The sequence below is a fragment of the Aphelocoma coerulescens genome, chromosome 4 (assembly GCF_041296385.1).
Source record: "Aphelocoma coerulescens isolate FSJ_1873_10779 chromosome 4, UR_Acoe_1.0, whole genome shotgun sequence".
NCBI lineage: Eukaryota > Metazoa > Chordata > Aves > Passeriformes > Corvidae > Aphelocoma > Aphelocoma coerulescens.
In genome coordinates this window covers 21008645-21027101 of record NC_091017.1, presented here as the reverse complement: position 1 = coordinate 21027101, position 18457 = coordinate 21008645, and the positions used below count along the sequence as shown (strand labels likewise).

Below are 18457 nucleotides of genomic sequence, written 5' to 3'. Positions count from 1 at the left end.
GTAGTAATTTACACCCCTGGAGAATCTGCTGTAGACCATGAATAGAGAGGGGAAATTTGACTTTTAATGTGATACCTCCATGGAAACCTGGGCTTGTAAATTAGAGGTGTTTCTGTCTGATTTTTGATAGATATATATTTATTTATATTATATCAATAAACTTGAGTGTTAGCATGGATGGGTGGTAAAGGCCTCCACACTGATGTGCATTAAAAATAATGAAATCAGTTCCTTAAAAATAAAAAGGGACAATAGGGGAAAAAATTACATTTTCCAGAGTTACAGTACAGCTTTTTAAGTAGATTCACAATATAAAAGAGATTAAATGGAAAAAAATCCAAATACAGATGCTGCACAATCAGTCAAACAGCATATATTTTATTACAGGAAAAAGAAACAGGTAGTTGAACCCTTTGCAACACACTGAGATTAATCATTCATTATGGGTCTGTCAGAAAATGAGAAGGACAGGATAAAAGACTGCTGCCATCAGTGGCACTCCCTGAATTTAACAAGGTAAAACTCCTGTTCAGCTGGAACAATGAAATTATTGAAGTCTGAGAAGCACAGGACGAGAAAGCATCAATGATTTATAACTGACTGAGGACTCTGCCTTGGCATGTCTGTGAATTCCACCGCTATGGATTCACCCGCCCAGTACAGGAGAGGCAGCAGGAACACATCTCTCCCTTCTCTCCACAGACCAGGCAGGACACCAAAGGTTCATGTCAGTCTCAGGTAGGAACATGGAGCCCTTTTAAGCACGGTACCACGGCAAGTCCACTGGGCTTTTAAGGAGCCATTCCCTGCTTTGCTGAGTGTACCTCAGACCTCCAAAGACCTGCCTGTTCTTTGAGAGACTTACTCCAGGGCTCCCCACTGCTGCAGTGCCTGGATCTTGTCTATTTACTGCTGGGTCTGGGTTTCTGTTCTTCCCACAAATCACACAAAAGCTGAAGATGTGGCTTGGAAAAAGATGATGCTGCCTATCATCTATGCCATGGCCTGACTTGAACCCCACAAGGCCCCTAAAATGACAATTATGACTGGAGACACTAGAATATGTTCAGAAAAGGGTTTAAGATAAGTATGGCCAAACCAGCACCTTAGGGCCAGGACTAGAGGGACTTGCAGACTAGGAGGCAAAGTTATTGCCATTTGAGTTGTAAACTTGTATGCTGCAGGGCCAGCACTTACACCTGAACCTGTGGAACAACATTATAGCTGGCAAAACTGGAATCAAGACACCATCTGACATGTACAGTGACACACCTGGCATAGAAATGCTAGAAAATAACATTTGAATAAAAATTACAGTGATGCTGGAAATTCTCAGGCTCTAATGTGTAAAACCCAGGCCTTAGTTGTAGGGATTTAGGGAGATGGCATCATAATTGCTAACCCCAGGATTTCATTTCCAGAGGCAGGTGACTCTGCCCAGCTGTCAGCCTCATGTTGTCTCTGCACTCCCATCCAGTCTTACTCAACAAGCACAGGAAGATGCCTGCTCAGTGGTCTAGCTGTGTGTGTAGTGCCCTGCTCCTGCCTTTGCAGGATTTGTGGATCTGTGTCTATTTAAAGTAGAAACACTGCTTTTCAGCATGAGAATGCCACTTACTGCTGGGAATCTCACGCAAAAGAAAAATAATATATATTAACATATGTAAAACTGAAAGAAAAACACTCTGAGAAAAGAATGTAAGCTGCTGGGGGACAACTCCTGAGAAAATTGTTATACAGCAGTTAGTGAATTACTTTTTTCAGAGAGGCAGTAGCTGAAATATCAATATCCTGCAAATGACTGTCTCGATTACAGTAAATCCTAAAGGCAATACAGCCTCTTCAACGGAAGAACCACTGCACTGCTATTTGCAGAATCAAATAACTTACTTCATGTGAAGCCTTTGATTTCTGCATGCTTGTTTTGGACTTTGAAGGTTGAATTATGCCTTAAAACCTGAGCCCCACAAAGGTTCTTCTACCTTGGAAAGTGGAAAGAGTTTTAACTGTGATGATAAAGGGGAAATAATGTAAAAATTGGTATGGAAAATCCTTCCAGCTACAATTTGCAATTCTAGGCTGATCTTGGGAACCCAGCAAGGTTATGATTTAGCTTCAGTTTTACCCCAGAAGAATAAAGCAGTGTTACCTGGGAAAAATAAAAACAACCAAAAACCCCACACTAAACCCAAGAAATGAAACGCATCTTTAGTATGGCCTCACTTGTCTACAAAGCTTCATTTAATTTGTTTCAACCATCACAACTAATTTTTAAAAATTTATAGTGTTGTTTTCTTTCAGTCTACCTGTTGTGTCCTATTAAAACTAATTTTAAAACTGGAGATCTCAAGGTTGTGCCTGGCTCCTCATGCTCATTTTAAGGACATAATGACAAACTCAGCAATGTCAGCAGAGCCTTAATAGACTGCCCTTTATTTACAGATTTTTTTGGTTTTTTTTCCTTGCCCCTTCAATTTTCTATGATACTAGGTTTCCTAATAAATACCACCTCCAAAGTGTAGTTCTTTCTCCTAGCTGAACACAGCTTGCTGAGACACAGCCTATTTTTTGTGAAATGAATCTGAGGGACTCACATTTAGATAGCATCATATTAACTCATTCCTCAAAACAGGTGTGTAAAATGAAGCTAGGGACAAACTGGAGTTCAGAGACCTCAGGAGATAAAAAGGGCAAAGGGGTCTGGATCTTCATGGAGAAGCACTAAATCAGATGCCACCTGTCAGAACAAAACCAAGGTTATATTTATTCATCAAACCTCCATGTGTAAAGTGGGGTTTATTGACATTCAAGGAATGCAACACATTTTCCCTGAGGATTGCCTTGCGCAGACACCTGTCATTATCTAATATGTGTCTTGCATTTCACTATTCAAATATATGGACAGTCAGTATTTTCTTGAGGTGCAGCACAACCCAGAATTCACCAATATTCTCAGGCTTCCGCCTGAAAAGCAAGCTTTGGCATTAGGAAGGGAGTGGACACATCACACTCATATTTCTACTTTTGCTAGAATATCCTTTGAAATCTTGTCATTTTTTAAGAATGGAAAACTGGGAAAAATCTACATCTTGTATCTTGATATAGATACGCAGATGATGATCATCTTACACAATGCTAAATGTCTAAAAGTCAGGCATCTAGGCTAAGCTGGTTATTGTAAAGAAATCAAGCCCCTCTCACAGATAACCTACTCATATCAGAGGGAGCTTAAACCATTACTTAGACACTTGTCCCACAGATGGGTAAATTAATCCTTCTCTAGGATTCCTTTGCACAGCCTTGTCTCTGCTTTTCTTCCATAGTAGAAACTACAAGCAGTAGAAACTGCTGTCTTCTATTTACAATCAGTGCATCACAGCTCCTAAACCAAAATCTGGCTGAGTTTCAAGAGAAGAAGCTTCCCTCACTCTATGCTACAGAAGGAGATGCTGGTTGCTTTCAAGAGTAGAATTATGAAGAATTTTTAATGCTAATAGTGTGACACAGTCACTTTGTCTATTTTGAAAGACATACACATGAAGGCTGCACGTCATAACTCCATCACTACTAATCAAAAGCATCCTAAAAAGAGCATTTTGTAGTGTTTGTCACCGAAGTGAGAGACAGAACCATGCTAATCTATTGTATCTGCATTCTGCAGGTCTGAGAACAGCAGCAAACCCCAATTATAGTGAGTGACCACAAGAAGCATCTTTGCAACTGGTCTTTTGTGCCTAATCCTTTTCCACAGCATTAGAGTGAAAGCAGTTAAAAACATACTCAGGACTGGTAAGAGAAGGCTTATGAATGAGTCTGAATGAACCCCTCACAGACCTAAACCACAAAACTGATAGTAAAACCAAATTATTTTGTGCTTGGACCAACAATCTGACTCACACCCTGGGTTTCCTTGCTGTCCCAGCAATTAGGTTACATCCAGTGCCACAGACTATTGGGAGCTAGCTGTGCTTTTCCCTCCAAGTCACCATTCAGCATGACTCCAGTAGATACAGCAACACATGGAGGCCTCCACAGTGGTCCAGCTTTCCAGCACAAAAGCAGTAAGACTTGTACTAACAGAATATCTGCAACACAGAACTCCCTGTTAAAAGAGCTGGCGGATGGCAATTCAGAGGACAAATTCTGGAGAAAGAGAAACAATGAGAAGTAAATCACAAAGAGATTGGCACAAAAGCTCAATTCATGACCTTTATAAAGCCCTCTGTGCACACAAAGCCTAGCTATACTTTTTGGCTCAGGCTGAACAGGATTTCTGTACAGCTTTCAACACTGCAGGTGCAGATGAGTAAACAGCAAGCCAGGGGCAACAGCAGCACTCATGGAATAACCAGAGACTGGTTATGGCCTCTGGCTATTCCTTCAATTTAAACCTCATTTGATGTTTGTGCTCCTCATGGTGCCCTGACTGTGTGGGAACCCTGGTATATAGGGCTGGAATTTAAAAGCTGGGTGTTTCCCAAAGGTGGAAGACAGGCAGGCTGTGAGCTAGTCCAATTCCTCCCTGTTAGCAGCAGCAGCTGACAAGCTTGGATTGCTGCCTGCCACCTTTGTGCCACAGAGCCAGGTGATGCTGCCACCAGCCAGGAGATGCTTTCAAAGGCCAGCTCAGACATTGTCCCTGGACATATCTCCTTTCCCTTCTAGTGCCCTTGGTCCTCATTCACTGCAGAAGCATTTTCTAAGGGACAGATAGGTTCATCCTGGCTCCCTTATGCTCACCATCAAATGGGCATGAGGGAAACATCTCTTCCCTCCATCCTTCAAACAGAAGATACATGGTCTGAACCACGTTTATTCCTGGTTTGCCTGCAGGCATGGGGAATTTAAGTGCCACAACAAAGTCCAAAGAACATGGGAAGGATCTCGTGACTCTTTGTCACTGTAGGCAACAGAAACGGCCCTTAAAACTCTGAATACCAAGCCAGCTGGCAATTACATTCATTTGCCCTTGGAATGACCATATAGTTTTCACTGATCTGAAAAAAAACCCCAATCTTATTTCCACCCAAACAGTACAGCTCCAATTATTCAAATACTTCACGGGAGATCCAAAATACCAATTAAATTTGGAAATGTTGCCCCTGGGCTTTAAAGACTTGGGCACCCAAGATCCAAGCACACAGACTTCAATGCTTTTGGCTGCCTCTCCAGGCTTTTCAGGCAGCAAGGCTGTGCTCTGGGACTACTGATCCCAAAGGCCAGCCAGCTGGCCTTGGTAACAAGCGGGTGCTCATGCAAGCAATGCCAACACAACAGGAAGGAGATGCCAGACATTTGCCTTTGTAGTACAGCACAGGGAACATGGTTGCATCCTAAATTCATCTTTCCAATCTATCTAGCTAGATTCACCCAACTGGTACACATCAGCAAATTATCTTTCTTCCTATAACATCTGCTCTTTGCTCTCAAAAACACACCCAGCCTCACACAACCAGGGCTGTGACTACAGGTCATTTGTGAACAGAAAAAGAACAGGACTCCCCACACGCTTATTTTGCATGCAGAACAGCAGGTGTCACTGAGTTGTTGGCTTTGAAAACATGCAACTAACCACAGAACAGCCCACACAGCCCCACAGCCCTCATTATGCCATTAACAAGGGATTATTCATCCATCTCCCCTTGCTTTAACCAGCAGGTCTGTTATCAACACCACTGACAGCAGCATCACTTCTTACATATAAGCATCCTGTCTTGCAGTCACCATGTGCTGCTTTCTTTGGGCAAGTTTACATTACAGCTTTTAGAAGGGTGTAGCATGACTATGTTTCATAGGATTAGAATTCTTTTAGGGCAGTAACACTTGTTCTAATTATGGCTAGTTAGGATTATTTTATATATATGATGTATAAAACCCCCAATTTTTTCATCAAAACAAGCTCTCTACAGACAGAGCTTGCATTAAGGAGAGCTTCACTTGGAGAAATTGTAGAGGTTCAGGAAAGATGTAAAGAGAAATTAGTATTTTGATTATGGGAAACAATTTGAGGGATCTTTGTCCCTGTTGGAGAGCTGCATGAAGCATAGTGTATCACACTAGACTCGGCCAATGGGCACCAGCACCAGATTCAGGCTCAGCTCAAGCTGGCACATGGGGAGAAGGGATTAGCAGCCTTCCACAGTGACTTTGGGGTGACCTGAGTGCCATGGCCACAACCACTCAGCTGGTCTGCAATCATTCTCCTGGCAGGCAGCAGTTGGACAGAAGGCCTCAAACAATTAAAAAGAGCCAAGGCACCTGAAGGGCCAGGCATGAGCCATTGGCTGAATTGCCAACAATGGCCAAATCAATAATTTAACCACGTACCCTGGGGCTTAATGGACTGTCAGTGAGCTGCACAGTTTAGGTTCCTGCCTACTCCCCCAGAAGCTACTATTTTTCCTTCCAGAATGTTTGTTGAACCTGACAACACTTACTGAAGGAGAAGAATGTGCATAATTAATTTGAAGTAACCTTTTAAATATAAGTGATTTTATTCTATATGTATAATTACAGAGGTAAATCCAGAAGGGAACATCCAACAAGAGCATCCACAGTGAGACTGCCACCTCCAAGGAGAGATTTGGGTGCTAAAGCAGCTTCAGTAGCTAATGGTATACACTATAAAAAATTGTGAGTATATTCTAATTCTGACAAAGATTTAACTTTGTCTTCCATAAATTACATGCATCTAAACTCCATCCCTCAGGCCTGATTATGGAGCATGAAAGACCAAAGGATGCTACAAATGGCTTTTCTTATACAAGGTTTTTCTTAAGTATAGGCATACAGACTTTTCTGAGCCATGCCATGAAACACAACTCCATATTCATTGCCAATTTTCTTACGCCTCTGACCATGCAAACACATGCCAAGACAACCTTGCTAATTCACTCCAAAAGCAGAATTCAAGAGTGGCAGCAAACTGGTGTTGGCTTGATTAGTTTTTTTAATGATTGTTTTGGTTTGGTTGCTTTTTCGATTGTAGTTTTTTTTTTGTTTGTGGTTTTTTTTAAATCTGGGTTCTTGGGGAACAGTCTTGAAAGTGCCTCATTCCAGTTCAGTAAGGAGGCAACAGCAACCTCAAAGAAAAATGTGTTCCTCCATCCAGTTGAGAATTCAATGTTAAGAGGACAATTTCTCAAAGATTAAAACTCTAGAACTGAAAGACTTATTCAGAAATATTCCAGCAAAACGTCACAGGAACCACATCCAGCCTAAAGAGCCTCTATGTGCCACCAAAATCCAGAGCATGCTGGCTGTACTATACCTCCCACAAACTCTGTGCAGGAAATTTCCTGTGGTGGAAAATAAGAATTTTTGGCTTGTCATCTGAATGAACTCTGCCCCCAAAAACATCACAAACACCTTCTTAGCAGCAGAGCTGCATTGAGTCATCATATGTGTTGTACTTTAAAGCTGGAGCCCTATTTTCATATATTGAAAAAAACTAACAGTGAAAGGAAGCTCTTGGGCAAAATATTTTAATCCAAAACAAAGTTCAGTCAGGTTATTGTTTCTGCTCTACCTATTGCAGCAAATATCAGGTGAGATATGATGTATCCTTTATAGGCAGCTTTGTGAAACCTTCAAGTGCTACGTGTGGCAAAGTCTGCTGCTGAGATTGTGATCAAAAAACCTCACGCAGGACAAATGTCAGAGCGAGAAGAGAGCTAGGAAATGTTAATAGCATGCCTTTAATCTCATGCTGGTTCTTCATCACAAGGCAAATGGTTTGCTGGAGTTTCAGTTGTACTACAGTAACAGTTTGCTGAGATGAATGTAGCAGCATTGTTAACATTGAGCTACTATTATGTCCTTAAGTGTGCATGACTTACTTTTAACAGAACAGTTCAGTTCACGTTTGTTACACAGACAATAGCAGCACTTTGGAAGAGGGTATAAAACTTTCAAATCGCCAGAGACGTGTTCAATGTGACAGTAATTCACAGGTTGTTCAAAGCTCACTTTCAACAGAAAATAATCTCTCCCACTAATGCAGCTGCTGCACCCCCTACCCCACTTTCGGGATTTTTTAACAGTTACTCCGTTCATAAACTTGTAGGGGAAGTAACTGCAAAAAGTTTACAGCCGCTCCTAAAAATACACAGAGAAAGTCTAAAACGTCCTCAAATTTAATCTACTTAAGCTGCGATCATACCTAGAGAGCAGGAATTTCTCTGGGCGGGGAACAGGAAAATGGCATCATCAGATGAAGTGCAAGAGCCCACGGAGTACTCGAAGCAGACAGAGGGAGCTGTTGCTATTCAAACGGGAGATGCTCCCAGGCAGACACACACGGTTATATACAGTCAAGCAGTTTGAAAGATGACTGACACTGAAGACCTCATTTACTAAGGGCAAAGCGAAAATGCATCTGTAATTCCCCCCATTTCCTTCTATAGTTTTCATCTCCTCTCGCAAAAAAAAGCGCTGCCAACAACACAGAAGTGTTGTGTAACATTAAAAATAAGTTTCTCAAGCCTGCTTTGATTACAGCCCATTACTGAAGCCAAGCAGATCTGAAAGAATTTCTCCCCCAAGTGCCTTATCCCAATGCCAAGGGGAGCACCTATCATGGAGCAATACAGGGAGTGGCAGACTGAAGGGACCAAGGGGCACTTCCCATTCTGCCTCAGGACACCACGGACCCAGGTTCAAAATGACTGCTGCAGGCTTGCAACATGATCCTAGCCAAGTCACAGCTCTGGTCTACCTTCCTGAAACAGCCTCTTGTCTCCCAGCACTGCTGGGAAGCCGTTCTAGATGGGATCCAGCTCCAGTTCACCAGTCTTAGGCTGTTTTCTGTTACCTATATAAGACTGGTACCTAAATTGATGAGGAACAAATTGTCCTCAAAGTCTAGGAGCAAGAAACTATGAGGATGTGTTCTGAATCAGACTGAAGTCCAGTTAGCTGCTGTCTTCTACCTAGCAATTATTTAGGGCAAGGGTCATACAAATTTTTACCCTTCTACAACCTTTCACTCCTCTCATCACTGCTGTCCTCCTGGGGAAGGGGTTCACCACAGAATGGAGGAGAAAACCAGCACCTCAGAGATGCCACCAGCAGAATTGTATCGAAGTCCCTAAAGCCCACAATTGCTCAGTGTTCAGCCAGCAACAGGCTGTGTGGCACAACTCTGTTTTCTTTGCACTTTTTGGCTTTTGCTTTCTAGCAGCTTCATTCAACGCTTTAACAGATTCCCCCATGAAGTGCAGAAATGCCCTTGGACCCCAAAATTGTGACAAGACTACCAAGAATTAGTTTAAACCGGGTATCTGAAAACCTTTTATTAGCCGGCTCTGTAGCAAATAGTCTGCAATCCTCTTAAAGCAGGGAACTCAAGTCTTAACAGAAAATTTTAGAAACACAGAGAACATGCCAAAGTATTATCTGCTATACTGCTTTTGCTCATATTGGCAAGAGTGTTGTGCTGTACAAAGTGAACTTTAGTTCAATATTTACTGCAAAAAAAAAAAAAGCCTTGCAAAAATTAATGGGTGAAACACCCAATAAAACAAAAAAAGCACAGGAAGCCAGCCTGACTTTCTGATCCCTTGCCAGCACCACATCCTTGCTAGGCTGCACTCTGCTACAAACAGCAAAGCAACAGAGGACAATAAGAGGGCAGAGATGGTTTCCCATGTTTAGAAGACATCCTTTGGAAGACTACCAGAGAGATTATTTATTCCTTTTTGCCATGTCTCATCTTTAACAGATGGAATCCCAGTAATTAAACAGAGAATTCTATTGCATGCTCCTACGGATTTTAATGACGGGTATCTACTTGGTTCTCGCCCTGTACTTGCTGAAATCCTTCCGGTGGGGCTCCCGGGAGTACTCAGTGCACCTTGCCTTGTTACAGGCAGTGGCATAAGACCTCCTGACCTCTACAAGAACAGAGTGCAGCAACATCCTTGCTGCTCCTTCTCCCTCCTTTGAATATTTCTCCCTGCTGCCACAGACTGTCTAATTGATGTCAGCCGAATTTGAGCCCCATCTCATGCAAGTACATGGAAGAGACATATATAAATATTCTTCTCAGGAAAACCTGAAGGCATCCACTGCACAGAGGGGGTTCAATTTCAGAATAGAGTCCAAAACTTTACTTTCTACTCTGTTTAATACTTTGATTTATATCCTCATTAGCCTGGGGAATAGCTCCTATTAAAACTATTAAAGATAATTTTTGCAATAATATCAAAGGATATGAGTAGGCGTAATGATAGTACTAATGATAAAAATTAATAACATCCATTATTTTTAATCATATGTACAGTTGAAATGAATAATCAGGAAAATAAACAAGACATTTTATGCGAACCTAAAACTAAAGGGATGTGAAAACACTACAAATTACACTCAGTTGTCCACTCAGAGTTTAATATTGCATTTTTGCAGACAAGAAAATATTCTGCAGGCAGGCCAGACAGCCAGGAACCAGTGAACAGCATAACATAAAGCAAATGCCTGTTCAACTCTTCCAAACCTACACCCTTGATGCCTCCCTCACTCCAGGATGATGTGGGCATTTGGCACCTTACTTCCAGGCATGTATGAGACATAACTGGATTGGGATGTTATTAATGCTAAAAAGCATCAGTAATAACATTTCTTCCTTTAGCCTCAACAGCTGTTCCTTTACCACCTCACTGTCCATGTCTGTTCAGATCTTTAGCATGACGCTGTTTCTCACTCACAGGAAGGACAGTGCAGCCAGTGTCTCTACAGACTTTGGCAACAGCACATCCTGGGATCAAGCTCAGCTGTCGGCACAAGCAACCCATGAAACTTCACACAACAGCTCTCAGCAATGCAGGCAGGAAACTGGCCTGGCTTAAAGCAAGAGGTCTCCTGCCAGATTGTCACACACAGCAGTTGATTCTTCCCACCACGGTCCCTTCCAGTTATGAAACAGCTTCAAAATCCCAACTTGTTTTGGATTTTAAGACTGCAAGACTAATGCGCAGCAAATAAGACAGTGTACTTCTCACCCTTGTTTCAAAACTCTGAAAACATAGCTCATGCTAAGCACTACCTTCATAAATACATAAATGCACCTTTTGGTCTCTAAGATCTCTTCTTGGAAGGAGGACTTCCATTCAGGTTTTAAGAACAAAGTGGCAGTTGGGAAGTCAAGCAAAAAATAGACCTCTTAACCGATGCAGTTATTTTCAACAATAGAACTACAATTTTGGTGTTCATTACAGGCCACCTTAAAGGTTTTGCAGGAGCCTTTGCTTGATATTAAATCCTCCAGTGAAAGTTATGACAGCCATTTGTAAAATGAAGGGATTGTCTTTTCAGAATCAAACTTAAGCTTTGCTGCTGTCAAAAGCTCCCTGTTTGTGTCATCTGAAACACATGTCCTGTTTTAATTGTGGAATAAATAATACAGCTTTTGGTCGGCAGACAGGCTGCACCTTTCAAAGTTTGACTGCCCCAAAGCTTCAGCAGCTATGATATTCCACAGCCTCGGTAAAGGGACAGGGAAATACAGGTCACACAGGACATTTTTTGAGATCTGTACTTTTACCTTCTCCTCACATAACATTCTATGGGACAGAGAAAGATCAGGCACAGAAGTGAGCACTGCATGCTCATAAAAAGCCCTTTTCCCTAGCGGATGAACTGAAGTACCACACACTGAGATGAGGTTTGCTGGTTGTGCTACACAGACCTTTCCAAACTTGGTCAAAGCTACCAAAAATCCCAGCTGCTCCCATAAGTAGACTTTCCATGCTAGAAATTGCAGAAATTCCCAAAAGGATAATCTGACTCCTGGACCACTGGAAAGGACAAATTAAGGCTAATTTACATTACCTTGCCAGTTTAACACACCTGAGGTCAGAGGAACAGTTTCACCAAAGAAGATTACCCACAAGTTGACAAGGCAAACGCTGTGACAACAGTGGCCAGGCTATCCCACATTAGCAATAAAAGGGCCTCTTACCTGCTGCAGTATTCCACTTCTGCATTCCACCAGAAAGGTGATCATCCTGTTCTCATACACCTGTTGGTCCAGAACACAACATTATGAGGGGCAGTGGTCATGAAGTCTGTGACCTGTTCTTGGTGGAAGGAAGTCTTCACCATCTGGAGAGGTGTAGAAACCAGAGGAAGAAGAATAAACCTAAGTCTTTCTCCAGTTCATCAAATACACAACAGGACTGTTGGTTTGGCCACTTAAAGGATGACAGAAGACACATTCCCTTTACTGTGAGTACAGAGGCTTCATATCTCACGCAGCTAAAGGATTTAGATGCCTTCCCCCTCATGTTCTCTTATTTGCAAAACTTGTGCCCTAACAACACTGAGTGAGCTCATGAATATCAGTGCTGCCCTGAGAGTGCATGGAGATGATGGAGCACCCAATTTCAGAGCATTATGTGGATTGCTGTATGGGACATGTACAGTCAAGATACACAGACAGGTATATGTTAACCCAAAAACACCTCAGGCTCACAAGCCCATACTGCACAGCTGGGCTTCTGAAACCAGCTGCTTAACTCGAGGGAGGAAAGAGCCTTTAAGGCCTGCTACAGACTAGGAGTGAATCTCTCACAGTTGAGACATCCCAGGCTGACTCTCACAGACCCCAGGGCAGCCACCCATGCTCTCCAGGGTGCAGCACACCCCAGCCCTTGTCTGCACCTGTGAGAATGCAAATATGGTTATTTGCACACCCAAATGACATCCTGAGGCAAGCCCAAGAGCTAAGAAGCTGTTGGCATTGAACACTTCACAGCTGTTAGGGAGGCAGAGACTTGACCTGCAGTTATCTACAGCATGCCCATCTCCTTCAAACCTCAATCCATCAGAAGTTTTCAGGTGCAGGAAGCATCACAGAACCTTACATGGCTGCAACCTGACAACAGCACCCTACAGCACTCACACCTGAACCTAAGCTACAGGCCAGCCCCAAACAATCTCATGATTGGAAACAAACCAAAAGCAGACTCCATACATACATCAGCCTCGAAGATGAAGCCCAGCTCCCTGAGCAACCAAGCAGGAGAAACAAGAGCAGATTGTGCTCCTCATCTGGAGGATGAGGTGGGGCTGTCCCTGGCCAGGAGCAGAGCAGGCAGCAGCACTGTCCTCTGCACAAGCAGCCTGGCTCCTTCCTCAGAGACTCAGGGAACCCTGGGCAAGTCTCTCCCTAGCTCCTTTCAGGGGTAGAAATGATGTGTCCTAGCACATCCATGGTTCCTGCTTGGCAATTTGTGGGGGCAGTGTCACTGGCCCAGTTATCCTCACACACCACAGATAAAATAGCAGTGGGTGGACACAGCCCAGGACAATTAAGGGCTCTAAGGGCTTGCAAGAGCACTGCAGGGCTGCTGCCCTTTGCTGCCTGAGAGCAGGTGGTCTCTCTGGGAGAAACAGTGAAATCATAGCATGTTTGGACAAAAATCCCTGCCTTTTTTGGAGTATCTTCTCACATATTGCTTGAATAGTTCTGGGAGAGACAGCCAGCTCCCAAGACATCTTTGCTTCCCAAAACACAATAGTCAGTGAGGAGATCTTCCAAAGTCAAGAGAATTAGTCACTGTCTCAAATCAGGGAGGAGGGATGAAAACTGAAAGTTTTGATCGTGATTGGAAGGGTTTTGTTTAAATCCATGTCCATTCAGTCTACAAAGTAACAGCACTAGCACAGCAGGGTGGCAGATGTGGCACTCTGTGGTGTTGCAAAAGAACTATCCCTCTCCTCAAGAAATGAGTGCAAGCAAGAGAGAGGCAGTAGCTGGGAGCAGAGGCTGGTGGCTGCAGAAACCCTGCAGTCCCCCAGACAACTCCAGGGAAAGGAGTCTGCCCAGATTAAGTTTTATCAGCTGCAATCCTAGGCTGGGTGATAGTCTGCCAGTTTGGAAGGCCTCTGGCCTTTGCTCACCTCTGGATTCCTCCTTTACCACTGGCTGGGGCTGGAGGCTTGGCTTCCATGCATGGGACTTCCCTTTTTTCCTGGCACTTGATCCAGCTAAGCAGTGCAGGAGGCTTTGTGTCTATCCTTCAGGCACACTGAAAGAAGCAGATAACAATGTATGTGTCCTCCATACATCCACCCTCCAGTGCACAAACCTGACTATAGAAAAAGAGAACATGATGTTAGGGAGATCTCTGGGCTTCTCTTTGTTTTGATCTTTCTCTTTGCTCAATATTTTTCACTTGTGAGCACCCTATGCACCCAGCCCTGTGCTCTCCAGTGAAATTGCAGTTCTCAACATGTGTATGGGCTCCCCAAGCAGCTCTGACACCTTCAGTGCCTGATCCAGTGCTGCTGTCAGTATATTTGCCCCTGAGGAAAACTTCTGGTCTGCCCCAGATGTGGAAATGGATCATTATGGTTGCTTTTACTCCATTTTTTCTCTCAGAAACATCACTTCCCAGATACAAAGGCATTATGTGGCACCCACTGAGCTGAGCAGCCCTTGGAATGGAGGAGGCAACAACCTGGCTGGAACCAGACTAGTTGGTCCAGCCCAGGGCACTGACACCTCTTTTAAATCCTGTTTTCCAAGCATAGACTCAGCAGGGGCTGTTTTGGGGCTGCAAAACCCCAGCTCATCTGACTGCAGGAAAGGAGAGCAAATCATGGGTTTAGGGCTCCAAAGGAAAACATGTGTCCTTGGGCCTCAAGACCAAGCGTCATCAGACCCAGAGACTTAGTCCTGTGTTTTCTGTGCTTGAAAATAGAGACAAAGTTTTGGGTTGTCCAGACTTGAAAACAGGCTGAGGAGGTTGATTTGGGGGCTCTAAAACAAACAAAAAAACGGCTTGTGTGTTTGGGGCTGGGAAAAGGGTTCCTGGGAGTGGGCTGGGGTTTGGAGTGGAGACCAAGTCCTGTGTGTTTGAGCTCGGAAATGGAGATTGACTCATCTGCTTCTGAGGAGGGGGGCAGGAGCGGGAGGGAAGGTGTTGGGTTCCAGGCAGGCAGGAGGTGGACAGGCAACAGAGACGCCTGCCTGAGGTGGGGCGTCAGTCATGTTGGTCCCCAAAGTCTGAGAGACCAGCATGAATCAGGCTGAACTCGACATCTGAAGGAGTCTCTGGGGGAAAAGATATTTTTCACACTGTTTTTGTGTGTCTAAGTCTTTATTCATTGTGTGTCCAACAGCTGGAATAGTCATTAAGTCATTAGTTCATATTTAGAAAATGCACAATTATGGCAGTTCATATTCCTAGGACAGTGACTGATTTATGACCTTGTCAAAACCCACACTGCTATAATGAGCAGAAGTTTTAATTAGCTTAAGGACAGGTGGGGCTGTCCCTGGCCAGGAGCAGAGCAGGCAGCAGCACTGTCCTCTGCACAAGCAGCCTGGCTCCTTCCTCAGAAACTCAGGGAACCCTGGGCAAGTCTCTCCCTAGCTCCTTTCAGAGGTAGAAATGATGTGTCCTAGCACATCCATGGTTCCTGCTTGGCAATTTGTGGGGGCAGTGTCACTGGCCCAGTTATCCTCACACACCACAGATGAACTCAAGACTGAACCAGCTCCTCCACCCCTGGAAAAGAAGGCACTTTTTCAGGAAGCAGCCAGACAGTATCTTCAAGTTGATATGTTATACTTATACAATATTTTCTGTGCTTATTATCTAATGATTAAGTGTTTAATAATCAGACAATATTTATAAATTAGTAATTAATTATTATTTAAATACTTGTAAGTTGATTATTAAACATATACTCAATATTAAACTATGATACTTATAATCAAGTGATGGCAGCAATTTATTCACAACAATGTCAAAAGGCCCTGTGGCATCAGAGCAAGCAGGAGCTGCATTCCCACCCCCATGAAGGTGGTTGGAGCCAGGCAGGATCACATAGTGCACTGGCAGTTCCCCAGCACAGCCTTTTGCCTCTCCATCAGGCATATATGCAAAATATGCAGGAATATGAGTGGTGTGTTTCATTTTTATAGGTACTGTTGCCCTTACCAGTGGGACTTTCCAGTACCATTAAAATTAATAAGATTAGCAAAGCAACGAGGAATAGCAGTAGTTCTGTTACTTCTCAGCTGTTCTGTTTACAGTTTCGCATTTAGCAAACTTAAAAGTTCACTTGAACCAAGACTGCTGGGTAGTGTAAGGTATTGGTGCAACACAATATAGAAACTTTAGGGAGGTGTGACAAATGCCAATCAAATCATTACTCAGCTACAGAATGAACTGCTACAGCATTTTTTACAGGTATAACTAAGAGGGTGAAGCTGGATATGCAAGTAGAATACGAGAGCTCCTCTGCTAATTCTAATTAGTAGTGATGGCCTGCTGTAGAGGCTAATCACAATAATGAGAACCAGGTAACAGCCCAGGAAGCCCAGCTAAAAAGTAGAAAAAGACTGCAAGTTCAAAAAACTAATACTATTTTTAATTGGGAAACTCCCTCCAACACCACAAAACAGCTTCCTGAATCATGAAACAAATGAAGACACCGACAAAGAGTTCAAATTTCAGGAACAGATGGTCTTACAAAGTGGTTCAGTAAGTCTCCATCAACTGCTACAAGAATGCTCTAAACCCGAGCATTTTCCATAACCTTGGTGGGGTTCTCTGGTTTGTTGCAGAGGATTACACTCTACAAGACAATATATGAAAAGAAGCAGCTGAACAATAAGCTACTGAAGCTTATAAGGTACTATGAAGAAAACAAACTCTATCCTGGCCAAAACCAACGAAATAGTAGAGGATAATCATACCTCATCAATGACTGTGGCTTAACTGTTGCATCTGTTTCTTGAGGTTGACACAAGATTGTAAATCTTGGGTTAAAACCTTTTCTGTGAAGGAAAAAAGATGGCAAAAATCTGAGTCTAAATGTAGCAACTACAACTTTAAAGCATAAATGTTATCTCTGTTGTTATAGACAAGAGATGAAACCACGAAATAACAAGCTGGTGAACAGTTTTTTGAGAATAATATCTAATAAACTGAATAAAATAAATAACCCACTAGTGACTATGCTGTTAACATCCAACTCCTGTGGAGGAAGATGTTCTAGGCTGGGTAGGTAAGGTAGTCATTAACACCAGTTTCATGTTATTTTTAAATGTCTTCCATAAATATCACAGGAGAGCAAGTAGTTCATTCCCCCACTAAAGTACTAACAGGTACTTGCTGCCTAATTTAATTATTTCAATTACATATTTATATGAGGAAGAAAAAGCACAACACTTAGTTCATGACCATGACTGAAGTTATAGGAAAGAAGAAAATAAGGTGTAAATTCAAGGGTGTCTCAGAGTCCACAAAAGAGAAACTGTTTTTTGCCCACTGTTAAATATGATGAAAATGACCTGATCATAAGTATATTTATGCACAAATTGTAAAGAATGTATATAAGTTTCTCTAGATATAATTATAGGTACTGGCAAATGATACTTGATTTGGAAGAAACAAGTAATTCAATTAAGACCAAATGTTTCCCACATGCAATCTGGTAAAGTATAATTTGTTATCATTAAGCTGTCTTTGCAACTTCAGATGTGAGAACTATACTTTCATGGCTTTCAGAAAAATATTACAGAAATTAATGGTCCTTAAATAGGTAAAAGGAGTAGGTAAAAACAGATTAAAAGCAATACTTGGCAGACAGAAGAGATTCCTCAATTAGAGATGTCAAAAAACCTAAATGTGTAGTATGTGGGCATGTAACTTTATGGGAACGTGTTATGAAATGACTAACAAGGAGATTGTAAAAATATGAAATTATTCTATTCCTTTTCTGTATTCTGGCTGTTATTTTCCCATCCTTTGAGCTAGATAGTGACTAAAATATGTAGTGTGTCATCTTTGCAGTAGGATCTGTTTGAAGTTGCCACCCACACCGTACCTGTGTGGGTAGAGAAGAGACTCCACCAGTGACTGAACCTGTGGGAATCTGTGAACAGAAGGCGAACAGCCAGCACTGTACCCTCGGGGATAAAACAAGTTACTCTGGGTTATCCACTGCACCAAAGTGTTGGTCTGTGCAGTCTGTCAGCAACAAGGCATGGTAACCTCCCAACAACACGACTTGTTCAGGCCTCTCAGCTCCACAGCTGTTGCCTGTGGCCTTGTAGCCTGCTGTAAACTGTGAGTAACATCTGCCAGCTGTGAAGTATGTGTCGATGGCTGTGTTTCTGCATCCTGGCTACTATGTGAGCACAGTGGGAGCTTCCATGCCAGTGGTGGGAAGGAGCAGGTTAGTGGGTGTGCAGCAAGGCTGGGTATTGTCAGAGCGTGCCGTGTTCCCACTGATGAGCTGTGCTGGGCTCTGACCTGCGCTGCTCCCCTCGGGGTCTCAACACCTTGCGCTGACAGGTACTGAAGGCTGCACCTGCTGTCCTTCCTGTAAGGACTGCCCTTTTTTCCACATCTGGGCTGGCATTATGAGTTTAGACCCTTGTGCTAGGCAGCAAACAGAACTTAAAAGATACCCAAGTAGCTAATAGTCACTTAGGTAGCCA

General features: G+C 43.0%; 1 long non-coding RNA gene across 1 annotated transcript; it reads right to left on the bottom strand.

The window, feature by feature from the left end:
- Nucleotides 1-15132: 15132 nt before the first annotated feature.
- Nucleotides 15133-18024, bottom strand: LOC138109498 (uncharacterized). The gene is made up of 3 exons (XR_011150524.1): nucleotides 17842-18024; nucleotides 16709-16789; nucleotides 15133-15512 (listed from the first exon to the last, which is right to left on the bottom strand). It is a non-coding gene; the product is annotated as an uncharacterized lncRNA (long non-coding RNA).
- Nucleotides 18025-18457: the final 433 nt, after the last annotated feature.